We start from the raw sequence: 23,749 nt of genomic DNA, 5'->3' as shown, positions 1-23,749 counted from the left end.
TTTATTAGGCACAACAGCATAAATTCAGCTTTTAGCAGTATGTCGAAATACTTTTCTTCTGAGACAAAGTAGCCTTCTTTATCATCTCAAGTTGGGCAAGCATCGCACCATACGACATTTTTCATCTTTCTATGTTGATACCCTTCTTTTGAGTATCAGCACGAGGTGGTAGGACGCAGATGGCTTGTTACGTGGTTAAGAGATGGCTTTTCATGACACAAATTCAGCACTAGTGAACCTATTGTATTATGGACGATTTATGGGAATCCTAGTTCATTTATCAAGCTTCCAATCGCCCTTAACCCATTGACTAGTGCTTAATAAAGGGGCTACAGTTTTTGTATACTATTGAATTTGTGGCACCTGTCTCCAGTTCTAGGCAAGATTTTCTTTAAACCTCTCTGGACGGCGTCACGATCCCCAAGCCCGATCACAACGCAACACACATTTCAATTGAACTGGCATTTCCTAAGATTGACCGTCCAATATTGGTCTATCAGCTGCAGAGTTTGTCCAGTTTGACTCACCTTACAGAAGGCGATTCGAGTTTGCAACACCTTCTCCCACGGAGCACGGAGCTGCACTAGGTTCAACTGGAGGAGGAGGCTTCGCCTCTGGTGGTGACAACGACTGTTATTCGTCCACCTACAAATGACAAGAACAAAACCTTTCTCATCGACTTCAATGACTTTTGGTGCTTGAAGGGAACCATGGCACGTATTCGGCGCTAACTACATTTCTCTAGTCATCTATTTGGCCAGCCAATTATCGACATTTGAGAGTCTGATCAGGCTCTAAACGGTACACCGTTTGCAGCAGAAATATAAGCCTTTGGTGGCAGCACCCTTTTAGTGACTTTTGGTGTAGAACTTTTTGGTTGTCCAATTAGCACTCCATTGGTTAGTTTGATTTAACTTGCCCCCCTCAACTCAATTCTGGATGATCAAGGCTTACTTCGTACGGGAGGACAAGGAGAATCCTCTGCACAACCAGCGCTTCCCAAGTATCTTGCCAATTTCCGGCGCTTTGGGCAGGTTCCTTATTTACTAGGTTCAGACTGCCTTTCTACAGATCATGCATGCCCGCTATTGGATATGGATATTACAAATCAGACATACCACGCGTCGCTGCCTTTATCACTGTGTTTTATGTTGTCGCCATCGCAGGAGGCTTATTGCGCACCAAAGTGCACTACTCCCGGTAGTAGTTGTTACTGGCCATTTGCTTTTCCTGGCTTGTGGAGACGCTTTTTGAGGTTAGTTTATACCATTACCATTCATCGACACTAAGCGCTCTCGCACGGCACAGAGTGCCTTAGTTGACATGTTTGTACACTTCGTAGGTCGTCGAAACGAATGCCCTAATTTTTATAGTATCAATGTCTTCTCCTGTTATGGATATCCCATTTTACAGGCTGAAATATTGGTGGTGGCTCCGAAAAGCTCATCAGGCATTTTGGAAACATTAGCGAAACGAATATTTCACCATACTTTAGTCCTTGGGCAAATAGCGACGGCAATTTCCCGAAATTCAAATCGAAGATGTTGTCTTGGTCAAGTGTAAAATTTCTCCACCAACTCATTATTGGATTGGCTGATTTCTGGTCTGGGGTAGCTTCGAGCCTGTCGTTGTGCGCATATGTTTAATTCTTTCCCTGACAGCGGCGTTCATTAAGAAAGTACCTGCCCATAGGTTCGATCGTTTGCATCGCACCCTATCATAGCGGTGATGCAGAACCTCTTGGTAGTACGGTTTGGTGAAAGTAGTGACTCATGGTGTAGATTATAAAGCGTCGGAGATCATGACTGCGGACTAGCTTTGTTTTTCAGTTTCGGAGATATTGTATGAAACTTCGTTTCTGACTCATGCCTATACATCTAAGGCTGCTCACCAGCGATCACTGTGTTTAGAAAGTTGGAGTCACTATTCATAGTCTTAAGTATGCCCTGTATGATTTCCAAATGAAGTTGCTTCTCTACTATTGTCAGCACTGTCTAATCCAGTACTAACTTTGCAAAGATTTTCATAAGGGCCAAATTTTTAGTTCGATTCGAGTGATTGGATCCAACACTGACGTGCACTTCATCTGTAAGTTGTCTGGTAATTGTTTGACGTACAAGTAACGTAACTAGGGTCCCTAATTCACCAATAGCAACAGCTTTTTTTGGCGCTGAGTTCCGTCCAGATACTGATTTTCATACCAATAATCGGCCATTTTTAAAAGTTGCTCTATAACTCTGATGGGTTCCGTAGCATCATGCTCCAGCTCTTCCTTATTCAAGCCTATCATGCCTAGCGGTAAATTCAGTTAAAATACTTCTTGTTTAGGTCTCGCTAGTTTAGTGACGTTAAACGGAAACCTTGATACTGACGATACCTTGACAGTTTATCCAAAAAATAATAAGTAGATCGACTAGCACTTAAGTGTCATTATAGAAGTGCTATCGTCTCGTATCGTCTGGTACATATTCCATTTCCTTGCTGGGGAAGGGTTGGAAATGGGATTCCTAAAAATGATCATCTTCCACTCATATAGGAAGAGATCCTATCCTGATATCCAAACTACTTCCACTTCAGGCACCTTAAAACATGTATACCATCAAACAATCCTGTAGAATTGTATTTAGGAAACAACAATTTATGTGGTTCCAAGTCTCTCAAGATACAACGGGTTCTTAACAGGAATTTGACCAACTGGCAGTACCTCGCTTCCAAGCATTATTTTGTGAGACTGGTTTGATTAATTATCTAAAGATCGGGCGTGATATTATTGCCTGATTGGGACTTCCAATACTACTCTCAGGATGCTAAAGGGCAGAGGTTTCACTGACTGTGGACTGATGTTGTACGAAACCCCATATGGTGCTACATGTGTGCCTGGTTATCTTCAGGTTTAGGTCACCGCGCATGGTTTACGATGAAAAGTACACTGAAAATGTTCAAACTGTATTTAAAAGATATTTCATGTCTGCATACCCCCTGAAGCCAAGAGTATCTAGTCGCAGTAGACTATCTCACCTAATATAACTTTTCCAACAAGAAGCAACAAACTTCCAACACCTTTCCTCCAGTCTATGTACCACATTTCCACCGAAACGATCCCTATCTCTGCGCAACAACATTGGCCCGGTATCTTGTTTGATTTTGATTTGTGAATGTAATTCGCGGTCTGCAAGACTTTAGCACCTTTAGATCATTCATTTTCCAAACGAATCTCGTTGCAGTTACAAATAATAAATAATTTATCCTACACCTCTCCTTCATGCCAGCCATGCAGAGGTTTGCAGCACGATAAAGGTGCTAAATGGTTATTTCAAAGTTTATGCACATGGGATTGGTAACAGTCCAACACCTATCGTTACGTCTTGTTGTTCGGCCGGGAAACAACATTCAACTTCTTTAAGTAACACCTTTCCCTTAGGGTTTTTTCTTCCGGACATGCTACTTTGTTGTTGTCGCTTTATTACTATTGCCAATACGATCATGGGCAACTATCATGGGTTGTAGGCAATTTCGCTATTTTATGTTGTTTCGCTTCTGTTTTCTTGTAAGACGATTATCTATCAGTCAGCCTGCAGGCCTGGTACATCTGGTTGTCTGTTTGTTATATCGAAATTGTGTGCTGAATTGGTAAAGTGTCGTTTTGCTTCTGGTGATCTTTTTCTTGTACTTGGAAACTTTTATAGCCTGGTGTGATTTAAATTTATGGATATCAAGCTCTGGTGTGAATTATATTTATCGGAAAACAGCAGCGAACATTTGTGATTGGAGGGAATTCTCCTGGAGATTGTTGGGAAGGCGCGAAAATTATAAAGGTAACCATGGTTTCTTATCCTGTTACTGCTCAGCAGAAAGCTCGATTCAGCCAAATGTTTACATATCTATCGATAGAAGATAGTAACGAGTGGTCAAATCTGTATCAGTTCTTCATATCTTCCTGCATAAAATTTTGGAACCATGTCAGTATTTCGTGGCAAAATGGCGTAAAATTCGTGCTAGTTGAAGCCATCCGAAAATGTTGAAGGAAGCTATGTAATTATACCTCGCGTCCATTTTATTAGGATATGAACAATGAAATTTTGATTCTGAACAAAGCAACTACCTCACACTTGATGACGCTAACTTGATCCTTCACCTTATTAGATTGTAGAAGCTCTAATTGATTGCAAATGTATATAAAAATTATAAACTCTTTGAAATCTAATTAAAATCTTTTACAATAAATATTAATCGCAAACTTGTAAAACTAATATTTAATCATTGTTTATAATCATGCCGCATGCACTTCATTATCTCTCGAATTTCTAAACAAAACATTTTACCAAATAAAAAAAGCCAACACACTTTCTCAATACAATTCCGAAAGAAATCAGACACCAAATATTAAGAAAAAAAACAGACAAAAAAAATCTTTTAAAACACCTTGAAATATTTATCTATGTAAATACAATAGTAATACGATATCTGCGCTCTCAGCCTCCTCATGTCTTTCAGCTTATCATCTGTATTTAATATCAAAGATAGAAGATTCCAAATCTACTAACTTTACTACACATTTCGGTACGATCAGAGGAATTTTGATTGACAGGACAGACACTTAATAGAGTGTCGTTGTCTATTTATTTATTTTTAACTTCAATATTTAATCAAATCTCCGATAAGGGAATGAAATGATTAAACATTAATATTTTACATTGAGCAACTTTTTTAGGGAAAAAAATCGAAAAACCTGAAACAGACTTTTCCACTGTTGCTTTTCCCTATCTTAATCAAATTCGTTGAATTTATACAAATTATAGATACTCACTTCCATGCTTTGCATGCCCACTTTTCCAGTAATATATGTGATTGAATTAACTATCTTGTACGATGTCAAATTACTATTTATACATGCGCTGGAGAAAATGTAGACCGGGGGAGGGGGAGGGGGAGGGATTAAATTGTATGAAATAATATTGAGCTAATCTCTTGACGGCGGTTTGCTTTCTCGTACGCATGCGGAAGTTATTGGGAAAAGATTATATCGAAAAAACTGTGTTTCTAGGTAAATGGAATTAACGAATCTGATAAATTATGTTAAGTGCTGGATATCTAAAAGCTCAGATTGAATTTGAGTTAATTTGGATACTTACGATTCAGGGTTTCTAAATTACGCTATCAAAGTTGTTATGTATTTCCATAAATTGGATGTTTCCTAGTCAGATATAATGTTGGAATATTAAAGAGATTAGTTTTTATCTCAATTACATCTCCTTTATTGCTGAATGATTCGGAATTTATTTCTTTCAATTTAAAACTAAAGCAATGACATCTCATTGTAGACAACGAACAATAAACACGAAAAAAATAAATTCGAAGTTTTCCTTTAGTAGCTAAAATTGTCTATCTGAAGTCGAAAGCACTGTATTTTGAGAACCAACTGTCCTCTTCATCTGCTTCCTTCTCTCTTCCTACAAATACTGTATTTTGGGAACCAACATCCCTTCATAAGTGTGATTTTCCCTCTCATCGGTGTGCTCTAGAAAAGAGAAAAGAGCGCACTGGTGGAGAGAGACTTGGTTCTTTGCTGTCAGAATGGATCTCAGTGATAATAGGAACAATCGATCCCCAAAATACAGTATCTGTGCCTATTATCTGGACGAATCTTTGGGAAAAGTGCTCAGAAGAAAGCACATTGTTGAAAGGCACAACTGGTTCCTGAAATACAGTATTTGACCCCGTATCAGTATCTCTGAGAGAGAGGAGAGTTGGCTTCCGAAATATAGTATTTGTCACTTCAAATAAAAAAAAAAGAAACTTGGCTTTGAATGTGTTTCCTTTGTTTAATGGGTGGCTAAAAATAACCTCCAAACTTTAATAACGAGCAATAATCAGCGTTTTATCGGCGCTTTTCCTTTCCGCTTCCATTACTAAATTACCAGTAGGTTCTTCTTTTACAGGTCGCGGTTCAACTCTCACTGGTGACAGGATACTAGTCGACTCAGCTGTGAATGAGTACTTGAGGCAAAATCAGGGTTATAATCTCGGGCGAGCGCAATGCTGACCACATTGCCTCCTACAGTGTACTGTAGTGTACCGTGACGGTCTTGAAATAGATGCTCTAACACATTTCAAGGCCCTGATCCAATTGGATTGTTGTGCAAACGATTATTATAGTAGGTTCTTTTTCCTGTATCTTTTTCCAACAACTCTATACAACCAACAGTCCGTGGGACCATTGTGATGAATTTGGTCTAGATCTGCACATTTCCCCTAGTCGTCCTCTTCGCTTCCTGTTCGTGATTCAATTCCTTAGGTTTGTTTTGTGTCGCCACAACTATCTAGGGTTTCTAGTTCTCTTAGAGATTCTAGCATTTCCATTTAAATTGTACGGTCGTATGTTCACATCTATAAGATTCCTCAAAATAGAACATTACGTAATCTGGCTCACTGAGTGTAGCTGTTGATTCTGAACATTTAGAAAATTCCATCGGCATCGAGCGTGGATCGAACTCGTCAAATTCAATGTTGCTACTTGCTTATTATCGTTTTGGCAAGCTTCCTCTTTCAGGACGACCTTAACGTCTCAGTTTCCTGGTACCACCAGTAGCTTAGTTGCTTGCTGGAGAATTAACTCCACCTCGACGTTATATGCTTCCGTTGCACATTGATGAAATAGACCGATCATGTAAATGTAGCAAAAGTGTATCACCCTCAACAGCTTTGGGGCCAACTAGGTACTCTGGTTTCTATTGCTAGAACGGTTTGCGTCCCCGTCTTCAGTGTCGAGGGAGTATGTAGAATTCATTCATTCTCCAGACAATCCCTTTTACCAAAGAGGCACTGATGACATCCATTAAGTTGACACTGGAGGCTAACCTTTGCCAGTTAACTAGTCTAGTAAAATTGCCAGCAATTTTCAAGTTTCCGAACGGTTACCTATTCAGTTTTTTTTGGTTCTTTTTTTTGCTTCTCGCGGAAGGATTTAGCGAACATGTTAGTTTGGTGTTCCGGTTGCAGCTATTTGGTAACACAAATACTTTCTATAGTTTGCAATATCACCCGCGTGGAATTCAGAAACCCATTTCTGGCTACCCCCGCCAAAAGAGGACAAGGTAAGAAAGGGTTCCCGCAAACGAAGTGAGACAAAGCTCCTATTCACATCATTTCACACCGTCCAGAAAGGTGTCTGACCATAAGCTGTTGTCAGGAATGCTTATCAAATTGAGGAAATTAAGTAAGATGTAGGAAGTTAGGGATAAACTTACCATGTGACCGAGGACCATTCTACGACAATTCGGACAAATTGGTCAGCATAAGCTGAACGATTTCGGGCACATTGCCTTTCTTACTTACCTCTTTACAAAGTGCACCGACCGGGACTTTTTCACAGATCAGGTGGCCGTCCTTCAAACATCTGGTTGGTTAGCATTTCTCATAAAATACTTTGAACTTACCGACGTGGAGCATTTTAATTACTCGCGATGCCGCTAATTGATTGTGGCTACTTCTCTCCAGGCATATACCTGTCTAATGACCTTTTATAATAAAGTTTTCCAGTTTCTGCGAATCGAAAGGGCACACCAGCTCTCTGTTATGATTATCTGGGGTAGTTGACTCCTCCTAAGTGCTGCATTCTACAATTGACTCGTGGGTAAAACACTGCTGGCTTGCCTCTCCTTCGGTCGTAACTTTCTCTAGGATATTTGCAAAAGAAAAAGTCTCTTCTTTGGAAATTAGGGTAGCTTTTGGCCGTGGCATCTTTTCGCTGCTTTTTAAGTTTTACTTGACGGTTCTCTATTCTTGGTCTACAGTCAGCTAGTCATACTCTTACGAATTACTTAGTTTTACACTAAACGGTAGTCAATTGGGATTGAACAGCTTAATGCGCACCGTATTGGTTCCGATATTTTTTAGCCGTTTGTTGTAACATCGGTTTTTGCTGGAGTGCTGTGCTCAATTATCTTCCTTTCCGAACTTTCCTGTCGGTGATTGATGGAGTCAGTGAACTCAGGAAGAGTATCAAGCATGCTACTCATCTCCTCCTCCGTCTTTCTGCCTTCTAAGAGTAGCTTTTTTCATCACCCTTCTCTGTAGGCCCAGGCTTTTGTTCACAGTTTGCTTGTGGTAATCTTCCTTCCCAGAAGGTTTTTTTTTCATTTGTGCAGCTAGTTTTGAATTTTCAAAATCGTTGAACTGTTCTTGAAGGGTGGTTTCATAATCTCGCGCCGGTACTGAGATTTCGATTCCCTGCACCTTTTTTCGTTTTTTCCATGTTGGTTTTGAATTCAGACGTCGCTCTTAAAGCTACTTTTGAGTAGATCGGGGATCTCGCCCCATCGGACGGGAAATCTTGTGACTTTTTCGTCTGTTTTTCAGTCTGTTGTCCTTAAAGACACGACATTGTGTGCCATCCCTTCTTCCTCGTGGAACTGCCAAAAAGTAATGCATTGCGGGAGGAGTTAGCTTACTGTACTTAGATTTCCCAACTTCCATTGTCGGCGCTGATTACCGCGTTTTTTTGGTTTCTTTCGCTTCTCTCAGTTTTGATTGGATGGATCGAAATATTCAGTTGATCGTATCTCACTTCTCACATTTAAGAAGATCACCTGGTGAGGCAGATTTGCTTTGAATTTACTGTAAGTTAGTTGTTGATCCATAACTCTCTGACAAGAAAAGAATATGTGCTCTGGAAGACAGTCTTTTATGTCTCAGAAAGAGCTGGATGAGGCAATAATTAAGCGCCCCCCCCCCCCCCATTCTTTCTCTGAAACCATGTCCGCCCTTACGATCAAGGACTGCGATATTATTATATATCATGACCTAGAGAAGGTACAATAACCCTGCACTCATCGTACATATATCATTACATAAGCTTCGTAGCGCCATTTACCAAAAACGCGCTGCATAGAATAAGGTGGAATTAATCAGTCTGACTATAAGCAAACTCCAATTATAGGGTGCCCTTCCTACGTTCAATATCATCCCTGTCAGAGTCTTACTCGTAGTTGATGTTTTGCTTTTTGTATACTGTAGGAGGAGCTACAGCAAATATGTTTGATCGTCTGTCTACCGTTCACGTGTAGTTTATTGTGATTATGGATAAAACTAATGTACAAGGGTCGCTTGAAACTTATAGGCAGTTATTCCAGCTATGGCCAAAGAACTGTGGAAAAAAGGAAGAGTCCACAGCAGTTCAAATTGGAAGGGGCAATTAGGATTGATTTTAACACACGCTGCGATAGCCAACAAACAATGGAGTAATGCAGGCTTGAAACAGACAACCAGAGGGCTAGGAAGTCTGGGTAACCAATGCGTGGAAAAAACGGTGTTGAAAAATATTGAAAGTGATTGGCAAAGAAAATCCCAACTGGGCGAACAACCTAATCTACCCAAATGAGGGCAACAACATTATACTGCTGTGTAGAAACTTGCTGAAAAGTCACTCTTTAATGCATTATAAGGGGACAAAATAGTGCTCTTAACATAGGCTCCGATTCTGGAAAATTTCGTCCAAATCCTATCATAATTAAAAAATGTATATTGGGAGAAAGTCAGTTTTTTAGGATTCGAGGTCCCTTGCTTTATCGTTTAACTATCAGCGATAAAGATACATACTATGAAGGACAGTACAAGGTCATGCTCCATGATGTCTGAAGCTGAGTCGACTGATGGTACAATTTTTGGTCTGTTTTCCTTAGAGCTTAGTTTGGATATGAAATCATGGCTTCGAAAAGTAACAAATGCACAGCGTACCCATTATTGTCTTCCTACTTTGAAGGGTCCGCGTTCGAGAAAGTTTCTAGGGAGTTTTATTGAAAGTAGTCGCAGTAGATATAACATTAAGGTGTTATGAACTTTTTGGTTTTCATTTTCCAGCTCGTAACTCTTATCCGAACCATGTGTATAGAACACACTCCATCAAAGTGCATTCGTTATACTGTTATTCGAAACTAGTTTTATCAATAATCATAAAAATTTGACTATAGTTTTGTTCCTAATGTTCCGGGGTATCTACGTGATCAAATGATATTATGCTTGGAATCCTCGACCTTGGCAAATAGATCGTCATTAATTTGATTGTCTATATTTTATGGATAAACTAAAATTTGGATGTCTGGCTGGTATCAATGAAATTTGATTTTATTAGCTATCCAGAAAGATTAAAATGTGGATATGTTGGATGCATTTCCCTAATCTTCAGATATTTATGCAGGTATCCATTCTAAGGCAACTTAAAATTAAATTATATAGCTATTTATGAGTAGCTTTAGCTTTTAGGGCTTTGACTGGGTTTTGAGGATTTTAGTAAATATTTTCAATGCTTGAGGTGATTAAAGATATTTTGATTGCTCAGCTGGCAAGTGTTCCTGATTATCTCCATGATTAATGTTGCTAATTATTGGAAAATTTGCAATCCAAATTGGTTGTATGATTCTGTTATACGTATCCACTGAACACGACTCCAAATAGCTGATAAGATTTTCTTATGAATGCGACCACCACTGTTGATTTAATACAGCTCATTTATCCAGTTTCCATGGAGTCAGCTACAGACCCTCATTGCCGTCTCAGTTACCAATCGAGCTTGTCATAATACAAACGTTTAGCCATTATTATGTTATGCCTCAATCTATTTTGTGCACAAGCCCCGAGTCTTCCTGTTAGTTACCATTTTATCGTCCTTATCCATTGCCAACACACACCGGCACGCACATAAACTGCATTTTTGCACAAAAATTTTCCCCGGAAAAAAGACGAGGATAAAAGAAGTCATGAAATCATCATCAAACTGTTACGATAAAATATCCAAGTTATCCCGCAATACAAAGTGGATGGTCAGAATGCTGTGACATAAATAGCCAAAGTATCTGACTGTGAAAGGTAACCTTTGTAAAATCATCGTAGCCACAGCACGACAAGATAAAAGTTTTTCCCTTCAAGTGCACACACACAAAATAGACAAGAACATGGCAAAATGATGCCTGGCGATGTATAGAAACAAACTTTTTGAAAAAAAATCGCTTAACAACAATAAATACACGACTTTTTAATCTTCAACAAAAGATATGACAAACGGAAATAAATAATATCTTGTGAACAACAAATAAAGTCAACCAGCTCGGCAGGCGGGAATGTCGAAAGAAGAATCGCTGGGACACACAATCAACGGCCAAACCTAAAGAGGACACGAATCATGGCATAAATGGTTAAAAGTAAAAACAAGACTTCGGAAACTAACCCAAAGTCAAGGAAGATATATATGTAAGCAAAACCAACGGGAAAAAGATCTGCACAGAGTTTTGATGTCATATTTTATGGTTGGAAAAAGAGTGGACAAATGAATGGGCACACCGAGGGATCTCTCAAGGGTGGTCAAACCCGAGTACACAATAGGCCCAGTAACAGAACCATGTGGAAAACATACGGACAATAAGTGAGACTAGGAGAAATGATGTTATTAGAGGTAATTTGTATCTGGACAGATTGAAGATAGTAGAAGTTGGTAATAGAGATGAGACAATGAATGGGACAAAGGATGTTGCTAATGGGAAAGTGTTAGTCGTTGCTAAAAGGATTTGGAAGGGCGCTCGGTCATTGGGAATGGGTTTTATAATAATTTGCCTATGAGGATTCCTATAAACACTATCAGGGAAGTAATATTTCATTATGAAATTTTTTTATATTTGCAATTTTAACAAAGGGATCTTTTAAACTATCGGAATTGGTGAAGCAAATTATTCTGAATCAGCAAAATTCAGTTGGTTTGCCCAGTAATAAATTCGAAGGTAGTGTTTCTGCTTTGTTGCTTGATCATACAATTATGAATTAGATTAGATCCCTCCAATATCAATTCTAACCTGGTCTTCCTATAAATCCTTGAAATAAGCTACATGGCAGTCCTGAGATGACAAACTGAACCAACTTGATCACGAGTCTCACCAATGCTGAGATGTATCACTTTAGTTTTTGGTGCATAGACCCCTCCTTCTGTGTCAAATGCGCAAGCTTTTTCAAACTCAATTTCGGTTTCGCCCAGGAGAGAGGTAGCTCGTCAGATGTTGCCTCACATCTGCCCTCAGAGCGGCATGGTTATAAGTCGCAGCCAGGTGCCAGAGCCAATAAACGGAAGCACACACATCCGTCTGCGACTTATGATTATGAGATCATCCGATGAGACAGCATCTGACGAGCTGCTTTGAATGAAACTGATTTTTAATTTTACATTGTTAATTTCCTTTTCCTCTGAAATTTCTGCCATAATAGTAAGTGTCACTTTCGTTTTCATGTCATCTCGTTACCAAAAGCAATATCTTTGTTGCCATATACCTGATGTAACTTTATGTGGTATTTTCCACTATTACTCTCCTTAACCGGCGCTTTGAAAAAACTTATTTTTAGTTTTACCCTTGTCCGATTCCTACAAACTGTACATCACTGTTGTTTCTTTCCTTTGAAAAAGGAAGTGCTCTAAAACGCAACTATGACAACGGAACTAGCTAATGTCCAAAGACAATTTACCTAATGAATATATGACGATTCTGAATGAGTGCTTGTCCCCTCGTTGACGCCTTAATCATTTTGTGCATGTCCTGATATAAGAAGTGAGTGGGGCCTCTCCCTAGAATTGTCAGGTCATTGTAGGATAACCTGCATTAGTGTTCAAAGACACTACCTTTTTCTTACGTAAGAGCGTGGAAGTTAACGTATCAGATATGCAGATTTATTTCCTCGGTTTGAAAGTTGCTACAATTAGCTTAGGTATCTTATCCATCTCAAAGTCGACCTTCAGCTATCTGCTTCTGGTGGTAAAAGCCGTGTGGCATCTGTAGGTATGGACTTCGCTCTGGAACCATTTTTCTCCTTGGATTACATGGATATTGACGTTGATACTGGACAACTCCTGCGGGATTTTCCGTAATTCATTTACATTTTGAGATCACAAAGAGTGTGCATATTAAAGTCATTGCCACCCACTCCGTTTAATCAGGAAATGATTTCCTAGGTCCTAAATAATGTTGTTTTTGCGTGAAGGAGGTTAGATCTAACTCGATTTTCTCTTTGGGGTCCAAAAGGCTGGCATCTCCCTTCTGTTACCGATTGTTTCTTCGTATCGGTTAAGGTGAGGTTCGGAGCAGCGACTGGGAGATGATGCTACTTACAGTGGGGATTTCGCAGAATTTGGGTCCTGTCGTTTATCAAATCAAGGTGGCTAGTGCCAATTTAGTGGTATTTCGAATTTAATTTCGCGTTTTGGCTTTTTTCTATGTTAGTCCACTAAAAAAATTTTACCTGCTTTCCCCAATCCTTTCCCTACGAGTCTTCTATCATCTCTTCATATTAAAATTTTACCAAGTTCAATTTTGTCAATGCCAACTTACTATATCTATCGCAGATACAAGGTTCTTTGCATCCTTTCCAATTACGACTAGTTTAATTATAGATGTCAAGGAGCACCTAGATTGTGCGTACTATGACATCTATGGCTATTATAATAATTATTTTAGCGCCCTGTTGCCCTTTAAAGTTCCTAGTGGTTGGCAGTTACCAAAGACAATGAATACCGCTTCGCACTTATTAAGACTAAGATGTTGCCCTGGACCAGGACTATAATTCGGTTTGTTGAAGACTGAATAAAGGACATTGAGACACATCGCAACTACAGTGGAGAAGTTTCGTGAAAAGTGTCTTGGTTGGTGATGGGTGATAAGTTAATAGAGAATGACCCAAATGCTGGTCGAAACTCGAGTGGCTTGATAATCGACTTCATACTGACCTGCATGACGACTGCATAAAGTGAGAAACCCAATCCAAATGAGCCTACCGAGCGGTAAATTTTATATGGTCCAATTTTTGCGCTGTAGAAGTTTGTAGTGTTCGGGCAGGTAACCAATACTTTTCTTGTGACGTTTTTGATTGATAAAAAAAAACCGGTGGATGCAATAGTTCTTAATCCTAATTTCATCCGGTGGCATATCCTAATTCTGTATTCGGCAATATTCTGAGCCAGATTTCTTTGAATCACTCCAGCGCTGGGGGTCTAGTAGCAAATTGGCCATGAGAAGTTTTTTAAATTCCACACAGAAACCTGTTTTTGAAGGACTTTATGCATATAGGCCAAATGTAGCGATGGAATTGAAACGCCTGAAATGTTCTTTTGCAATATCCGTCTTATTTCAGTTAAGATTTTATTCATCGTTTTGATATAGGTTGTGGAAGGCGAATCGCTTAACCCGTATGGACAAGGATGATCCAGTCCAGCAATATCTACAGTACAAAAAGAGCGATTACGTATGTTAGGACGCCAGGCAGGTTTTAGGGACATCGAATTGGTTGACTTCGGTGCAAAACTGGAATGTCTGGAGTTACTTACTAAGGCGGGCCAGGACCTGATATGCTGTTGATAATGCGGAATCTCCCGATAAAATTTAATTATACTCGTATTCGAGACGGACTACTTATTTCAGTAAGAACAAAGCTGAGGGGTTTACTATGGGTAGATAACTGGACTCTTGGACAGTTTACGGATTATTTCGTTAGTAACTCTCGTGTTTATCGCGGCACGTTTTTCTCTTTGTTGCTGAATTTGATTTGAATAGTTGAGGTTGCGCAGGTTTGCCCTCTAATATGTCAAACAATTCAGAAATCCCACAACCCACAGTAATTGCGAGGTTAATATGGAGGGTCCAGTGGATTATTTTACATTTTCTTTGCGTTCCATTAGCAGATTGTCGGGGAGTCGGCTTCTCTGGTTGTGAGACAAAATTTGGTTATTCATGGAATTAATATTGGGGGAGACATGGTAGTTCTCCTTTCTAGTTCTGATAATTTAGTGGGATTGGAGGGTCCTAGGGGTTTTACGTGAGTACCTGTCTCGTGGACTTAATCCTACGGTCTTTTTAAGACACGAATTGATTTTGTGACCACAATAAGAGCCCCGCTGTGACAAGCAACAACGGCACCAGTCTATACCAAGTGCATGGCTCAGAAGTCATACTAGTGGATGCAAGACCTACCAAAATCTCCACCGTGTAGGGCACCCGTGTTGAAACGCAACACCACGTTGAGACTCAGGTGAAATCGGCGGGTAGTAACAAATTTAATGGGGTGACTGTGAAAGATTTTTTTTTTTTTGTATTAATTTTTTATTGAAGATGGAGAGGTCATTCTGAAAGAGAGGATTAGACCGTCGCCAGTAGTAAGACTATTTATTTTTGGAAGATTTGTGGAGCTTTACTTTTACTCATTCCCTGAAATAATGAACTTTGTAGGTGTGTTGTAAATCTAAGTTGCTGCCTTCGCTTGACAGATACCTTTCTTATAAATGTTACTCAAGACGGGGCATTTCCATTTCATCCGACACATATTTCCAAGCACCCTCCCAGAAGCGAAGCCTAGGAAACTTAAGAATAAGTTCAAAAAGACCTTAATCGATTATTAAAGTGATTTATTCATACCCCAGAACAATATTTATTGAATTTAATCATCATCAATTGAATCAAAAACGAGACCAAAATGGATTTTAATTTTCGTAATTACTTTGCGGAAAAATGTTAATCGTTTGACCTTTGTTGAGCAATTTTACATGAAAAACACGAAAATATCACGTACACACATCACATCACAGATTGTTTGTATTAATTTTGTTTTTATTGTTTGCTGTCATCAATGCGAGCAACAATGCCAGAAAATTTTATTAATAATAGCCAGAGCACAAGTTTTAATGATATCAGTGGCAGTGCGAAGTTGCGTATGTGATGTAAATAGTGAGTATGTAGCTATTTATGTAAATTATTTCCTTATCTTCTATAGTAAGTAGGAAGATGTTTTATTATTAGCCAGTGTTAATTATAAAGGCCTAGTCGGACTTAGGGGAGAATCGGATGATCCGGAGCTTTGTAAAAAAATTTTGAACGAAGAATGAGTGACCCTAACTTTGGCTCTTAAGGAGGAAGGAAGGTAACATCCTAGGGCAAAAGTGGTTACACCCAACTCTGAATGAATTTAAATTAAAAAAAAAATAGATGAAGATCATTCAAATCTCAGACGTTTGATTATTACCACTCTCTATTTGCACCTTTCCACTAGTGCATGGAAAAATGTTGTGGATCATTTCCCACCTCGCGCTTGAAAAGAAAATCCCAAGTAGATAAAAAGACAGCTCCGAGACAACAATAGCACAAACCACCCGGGAAACAATCACAATCCAGACATTCCCCGTTGAAAAAGAGTGTGATAATCGAATTGAATACTTTCTGCCTGACATTTTGACCGCAATTAACACTGAACAGACAGCACTCCTAATAGCTGTTGCCTTTCTGGACTACATCGCAATATACATGCATACAATGGCTGATGGCTAGTTTATAACTTGGATTTAATAATAAAAGCTGTAATGATAACAATTTGGATTCCAAGCAATTGGCCTTCTCCCCGGCTTGCCGAAGTACATGTCGCGAGTGGTGGACTTTAGAGCTGATAGGCCGTGTTAGAAAGTGACTAACTATCCACTGTTAAGTTAGTACGGATATATATAGCGGAATATGATTAATTATTAATAGTAGCCCAGAAGAGTTGGCTAACAATAACATTGTGGCAAGCCTGTGGTTGTTTGTTTTGACGTTGAGTTGATTTGTTGCTCAGTAGATTGTCGTTTTGAATAATCAAACAACGTTGAATCGTTTGTTGTCTTTTGTGCTATCATTTTGAATGCTAATATTGAAAAGTTTCTGCCAGATGGGTGGTCTCCATGTCGATGAAGTTAAATAAATATATTAGTTTATTGATTAATATGGGGTTCCATGAAGTTCCATATTGGGTCCAATGCTCTTCTGAGTATTTTTCATTACATTCGATTTAACTTTTGTATTGGTGATTCAGTGGCTGAAAGATTAACTCTCATGGAAGGAGAACAAACAGAAATCTCAACTTTCTATTGTCAGTTGTTTATTTTCTTAAAAAGACAAAAAGGAAGAAAAATCCCTACAGTCAACCATTCCTTGTAAGAAGATCGAATATTAGCCTACGATCTCTAATGTCCTTTGTCGGTATGCAGTTATTTTGCGACACAATGTAATAGAATGCAGAGTGATATATGGTTTTACTGAAACATTTAATGAAGGTGTTATTCCAGAGTCCGAAAGGACGTCGTTTTGAGAGTGATCGAGTTGAGGAGGCTTGACAGAAACTACTGAATCGATGTAACCTCAGCGCTCAGATTTACCAAATGAGCCTCTGAGTTCACTCCATCCCCAAAAAGAAGAATTCGCTGCCAGCGAATTGCACTTTACATATTAATATAATGCCGAAACCTCTGTAGCCGACAGAAGGACAACGAAGATTTTTACGAATTCCCAATATGAATCAATTCTCAAATCGCCGTCTTTGAGGTGAATCAATCAAAACTAAAGAGAAATCGGGTTAAGGAAAAGGGATGAATTGTAGTTCCAAGCTAGCGGGTCACCTCAAGCCTATTGTATTATCTTCTGGTGTGTCTATTCAGTCGATTTCCTGTCTACGCCACCCGCATTTCTATGAATCTTAGGGGCGTCTCTTATCGACACATATCGGGCATATTTTTTGTTGCAGAAGATCTTTCTGGATATTTTCATCTTAAGTCTAGGAAAGCCGGAGAACTGTATATGAAATGCAAAGCCCTTTTCTCTTCTTTTTCATTTTTTTTAAAAAAAATAACGTTTTCAAACCAAGTGCTTGAATGAAAAGTGTGAAGCTCCACTCATTCATCATTTCGTATAAGAATAATCCTTATCGGCCATTGACAAACATTACCACCAAGCTTCATTTTGGGTCTTTCCCTACTATCTCCTACATAACCTCGTAACTTGCGGTTTTGTCGAGAAGAGATGCAACTCATCACCTTTGTTCTTAGAGCAGCCTGATCATAGGTGTTAGTTGTTACCTTTTATTCATTCATAAACATCCAATAAATACCAATTACAACAAGCGAAACCTGCCAATTCCTACTAGGACCTTTCTTTGTTACTCCAGTGACATTGGGCGAAAAGAAGCCATGGATTTAATGGTGGCAATGGATGCTCCTTTGGTCTAATGACTGCTTCCTCGAATTTGAAAATCCTAGAAACAATCTGCTAGCTGCGTCTACATATTGAGTCTACCTACTTTTTCATACACTTAGTTTCTTTGTTCTCTACCGTCAAATGCTAGTTTTAGAATTTAATCCTTGTGGAATACAATTAAAGTAGATGCTGATAGGTTGCCACACAATACCATCGTTGCATCCGGTTTGTCGTACCTCCTTTATTGCTACATTCAAACGTATTGATCTGATTTCGAGGCGCATGGATTAATGTGAACACAAAGGCAGACACCTAGTTTGTACTTTCTATGTACCTTCTTTACATCATATTGCAGCTGACCGTAAAAATACCTTGAGAGCAAGCGTGATTCACCACGGGATTTGGTGATTTTTATTGCTATCCTTGTTGAGTAGGTCCACAATGTGCGAGAACTGGTCTACCTCTTTGAAATTGCTTTCGTATTTCTTTGCACTTAGGTAATGACACTGATTCCTATATCACCTGCTACTAATTACAACTTGTGGGACGTCTCCTTTACTCAAATTATTGGTCAGACCAAAATATCCTCTTAGCCTGTGTATGCCACCAATTGTGGAGCTCTACATGCCGCGCACTTTTGGAGTCCCCTGAAGTCATTTTCCTAATGGCAGACGCAAGCGACGTTACAGGGAATGGGGCTAAGACCATCTCGTTGTTTGATGAATGAAGGCCCTTTGAAAGTCTAGCTCAACATGTCGTTAAATGCTATGGTTTAATTTGAATAGTTAAAAAGTAGCGAAGAGCGGAGTTCTCATTGCATCTTTTATTAAAATGTTCAAAGCGTCGAAAGGAACTTGATTAGCTTCGAAAGATCATAAGGAGGAAACTTAATGAAGCTAACTAATAAAAGTTTCGGGAGAGATTCTGGATGAACTAATATGAAAAGTTGAAGGACTCTAGGAACATACGATGAGCGTACTTTCAAGGTAACACATTCACTGCTTCATTAGCACTACAATTCCAAATTTTGCTTTAGTCTCTGGTAATATTTTTTTCCAAATGCTTCAATCCTGCGACTGTAAACTCCAGTATCGAATTGTTGTCAGCAATCCTGCGTTTTTTCGATTTTAAGATGGACGTTTTCTTCTTGATTATTCGTTTGGGAATACTGTTTGATTCCATTCTCTCAACGTATCTTGCCTACTCTAGCCTTTTACTTTTGATTGCTCTGAACATAGGTTGATCGTAATCCAAAACTTAATGTTGTACTGGATCCTCCACAATATCCCTCCTCGTTCGAACATGTTCACTGACTTTTGCAGAAGTTTGAATATGTTTTTCGGCGTGGCGTGTGCATTGCGCAGATCATTGTGGGTTATTAACGCATTGTTATTATGCTCGTGTTTTTCCACCACGTATCCTTTCAGCTGATATTCAATGCATATTATATTGCTACTTTTAGCTCGAGTTTGTTGGCCACTTTTTATAGGGACTGATTTTGTTTTCAGTTAATTTTTATCACTTTTCCTAGAACCAAATATTGCCAGATGTTTTTAGTTGACGTCTTTTCACTTTTCAACTTTTGTTGTGATCTCTTTCTTTATCCTTTGTAAAATTTCTTTGATGTCATTATTTTCAGCGAGGGATGGACTTTCGGTAGACCAACTGATCTTCTAATATCTCCGGACACAAATTTAGTGACCGCGAAATTAAAGAGTAGATCCTTAATTGATATTTACTCCACTTATAGTGCGGTCATCTAGAATGCCGCCACCGTATCATTATTCAATAAGATCATGGTTGATCTGGCTGAATGAGTGACCATTAGGAAAGGCCCATGTCCTACATCTTTTGCTACTTCATGAAATCTAAGACTTCAAACATATCCTGCCGTGATCTCTAGCCAAGTAAAGGTAGTAATAGGAAACTCCTTTACTTTTGAAATTCACTGAAAAGTACCACTTTTCTGTATCCTATTTTTCATCGCAAGACAAATTGGGATGCGATATTGGAAAATTTGGTGTAAATGCCACTTTTATTAACAAGGTTATAGTGAGCGACATTTGCTTTTTGGTATCAATTTACCGCACCCTAAGGTATTGTTATATCCGGGAGCATTTCTGCTTCCTGTGGAGTACGGGGCAACCAGTATAGGACCCTCAATTCGCAAAATAAAGGGAATTTTTAAAAAGAAAACTGACTTTCGTCCTCCAGGTCGTCGAGAGCGCCAAGCAATTTCCGACTTTTGTTAATGCAAACCGATATACGAGAGTAGAGCTTTTAAAATTCGTCTATCCTAAGTATGACACACTAGGACCAGGGCTTTTTGTGCCCCACCGTGTCAATGTTGTTGTTTTCTTTTTCTCCCGTGAAGGATTCGATTTGGTCCTTAACGTAGGTGCTTTCTTCTGTTCGTGCTCATATTTGTAATTTGCGCTTTTATAGTTCGGTTCGTATAAAAGTAAATGTTAAATGTGAATCAACAGAAGAGGTTTGCTTTTTTCGCTAAACATTTTTTATTAATATTCCGCATGCAAGATGTCTCGAGAGCCATTTATTTGCTAGATTTTACACTAAAAAAAATAACAAATGGTTCTTGTCATATCGTGCATAGGCTCGTAGAAAGAAAATGTGTGAGAGCTTACACTCCCGTTCTTCATTCTGAGTCCCCCAACCCCCCTTCGATGACCCTGATCAATAATTACCTTGCAGCCTTTGTTCCCATGTAGATCCAGACTTTCTAGTGAAAGTCTATGGCCACTTCGGGTATTCTATTATATTCAATAAATATAAATATTGATTATTTTTAAATGTTTTTCTTTCTTGCATGGTCACCTTCAATCCTGAAGCAAATCTGTAGTTCACCTCCAAATTTCAATTAAGCATTAAAGCTGATTTGCTTCACTTATCTAATTTACGAAATGAATAGCTTTATTTTCCGATGACCAGTAAAAATATTGTCACATTGCTAAGCATCATTACTCACAATTAAGATGCCATTATTTCCGCACTCGTGCTTGGAAACAACAAGAGTGAGCAGCAAATGACAAATGAGACATGCACTTGACATCCAGTACTAATATCAGTTCGCCCCGCTGTCTGTACGCTATTAAAACTGACGAATCCAGGCCTCGCAATAATCGCTAAATTATAACAAAATGCTATATTTTGCGTATACATGTCAATTGTCGACGCATCCAAAGTAGACTCAAAAAATAACGACGACTTAAAAAACATGTTACAGTCCCCATTAACTCTCCTTGGCACGTTCTGGTAAGTATCTATGAAAATCTTGAAATTGAAAATTGAGGGAGAAGCGATACAACTTTGTAATCTGATGTCTGCCAGGCATGGGACATAACAACGAAACGCTACAACAAGCCAACTTTAAAAGGCATGAAAAAGTCAAAACGAAAGAGCGAAAAAGATGTCAAAGAAAAGTTCAAGTCCCAAGACTTGTCTCTTATCAGCCATTCAAATGATTAATTAACGCCTAGAAAATTAATTAACGTCACATGTACCCCGAGACAAATTTTTCATCTGTAAGCATTTTGCAAAGTACAAAATGAAAATACTGTAGAGAGCGGGGAACGTGCGTACAAATGATGGCTCCATTTCAGGAGGGTGGAAGAAGGTCGGTGCGCTCGTCCCGTTCGGGTGCTGCCTCTCTTAGCCCCCTTGGGGCATCTGTGTTCTCGACGTTGTTCAATTAGCCTCGAATATGTTGTATAACGTAACTGTTACAGCGAGTGAGGCATGTCGTTGACAAGCTGAATGTTTGACAAGTAGTTCAACGACAATTTAGCAACAAAAAATAAATAATAGCAACAACATCGGCAGCATCACTTTCGACTTATTTTCAGAGAACAATGTCTGTTTGGCAAGAGTTCAGGGGCATTAGTAAGATTTCAGTTTTGTTGGGTGATTTGGAATATTTTTGAAATGTAGCCTTCATCAAGGCGAAAGGACCATTTGTTACTTAGTGAGGATGGGGGACGACAATGATATTTAAGTTCAATTTGACTCATCTTTTAATCGTCTCATTTAGGCAGATATATCAGTTCGCATACAAAAGTTGATTAAGAAAGGGTACCTTTCGAGCGAAAATCAGCTAGGATGGCTCATAATGAGTGCAAAAGAACTGCTTTCGGTGGAAATTGGGTTAGACGATGCCCATCACCATGTTACCACCTAGTAAGTATTAGGCTAAAGCTCGCAGATTAGTGGCTGGAATAGTGCTTACATTTTATATCATGTCCTGACGAAAGAGTTCCTAATATAGTCTTTAGCTTATCAAAGTGTGTTTACAATTAATTTGCGACCCATCTTGGGAATTACTCCAAAGGGGTTGTTTTTGAAAGGCATTTCTCATGCAGCCACCTGGATAATAAGGGGCGACAACTGCAGTAATTTTTTCTCGAACGTAACTCCAGGCACCTTGAAAGATGTTACAACCTGTTCTGGCGCTATTACTATTCGTGTCGTGTCAATCATGTTATCTCTGGTGGTCATCCACCTTAGCCGCCTTGGGTGATGCCTGATTTTTTGTCTTCGCACTTCCATCATCTCCAGTGATTGTACTTCTCCTTGGCCTAAGACCTTTCGTTTGAAAGCATACCAAGGTTTGTGGGTTGCGACATTGGCATTTTATTATTTATCCAATTGCAGGTTCTATGTCTTTTCTTTACAGCTTTGTCAACCTCCTCGTCTTTTTCATTAAGTTACCTTCTCAATCATACCCTCCTTGCTAGAATTTGGATGTATAAATGCTCCATAATCACTTGGAAAGCTAGATAAGGGCGCCTGGCTTCTATCTTGTGAGATTAAGGACCTTTCTTCCTGCAATTTTAAGGATAACTATCAGGTAGCCCTATGTACATGGAATCCATTCGTACATGGGATAGTTGCTGCCATTTAAAGGTCGATAGGTCGATGATGGAAACATTCTCTAGAGTCCTCTTCAATTGGTCGTTCAGCAATAATACTTCAATCTTGTTGCAATCCTAATCTGAAATCTTGTCGTATCTAAAGAAGGTAATACTGATAAAACGAGGTCTGGTGCAATTCTCATTCTCGAGTTGACTCCTGCGATGTCTATGCGTCACTGACTAGACTCGATTCCGTCATTTCTCTGGCACATGGTCTGTGAACTAGGACTCCAAGTTGTTAACCATTATTCAGTGGATTTTCCTTCTCGATCTCTCTGTCCCCTGATGAGCTGTGTGAGTAGCTAAAACCTGATATTATAAAGTGGTTGATTCAGAGTTCATCTGCTCAAGCTCAAGGATATGTGTTCTCAAAGCGTGCAGAGTTATCTTTACTTCTCTACATTAAACAGATTACGTATGGTTTCTATCTCTCATCCTTTTTGGTGTTTATGACATTCTAGCAAATTTGAAACCAATCGCTTTTCGAAAGTGGCGTGGAAAGCCGCCAGTGTTAATGCAATATTAGTGTCCTGCAGAATTCCAGGTCGAAGCTTATTCTATTTTTAATGCATTTCGTTTTCGTTGGATTTGAAACAATTTAGAACTGGCTGACTAAAAAGAGGTTAAACTCGAACACTTAAGAGTAGATTTTCATAGTTCTTTTGCTGGAAAAGAAAGTGTAATGCCAAAATGCAAAGGAGATGAATTGCAAGAACATCAGGCTTAGAAGGTTTGGAGCTGACGGCTGAGATGATCACCCGTGCCCATGGTTATCCTTTAAGTGAATATGTGGATGGGAGAGGG

At 39.1% G+C, this 23,749-nt stretch overlaps 1 protein-coding gene across 2 annotated transcripts in view; it reads left to right on the top strand.

The window, feature by feature from the left end:
* Nucleotides 1-23,749, top strand: part of LOC119649291 (homeobox protein caupolican) — a 308,010-nt gene that overhangs the window by 218,333 nt on the left and 65,928 nt on the right. The window lies entirely within an intron of this gene.

Source organism: Hermetia illucens, chromosome 2, assembly GCF_905115235.1.
Source record: "Hermetia illucens chromosome 2, iHerIll2.2.curated.20191125, whole genome shotgun sequence".
In the NCBI taxonomy this organism is placed as follows: Eukaryota; Metazoa; Arthropoda; class Insecta; order Diptera; family Stratiomyidae; genus Hermetia; species Hermetia illucens.
The sequence above is the reverse complement of the archived record's forward strand: the minus strand, read 5'-3'. Positions and strand labels throughout refer to the sequence as shown.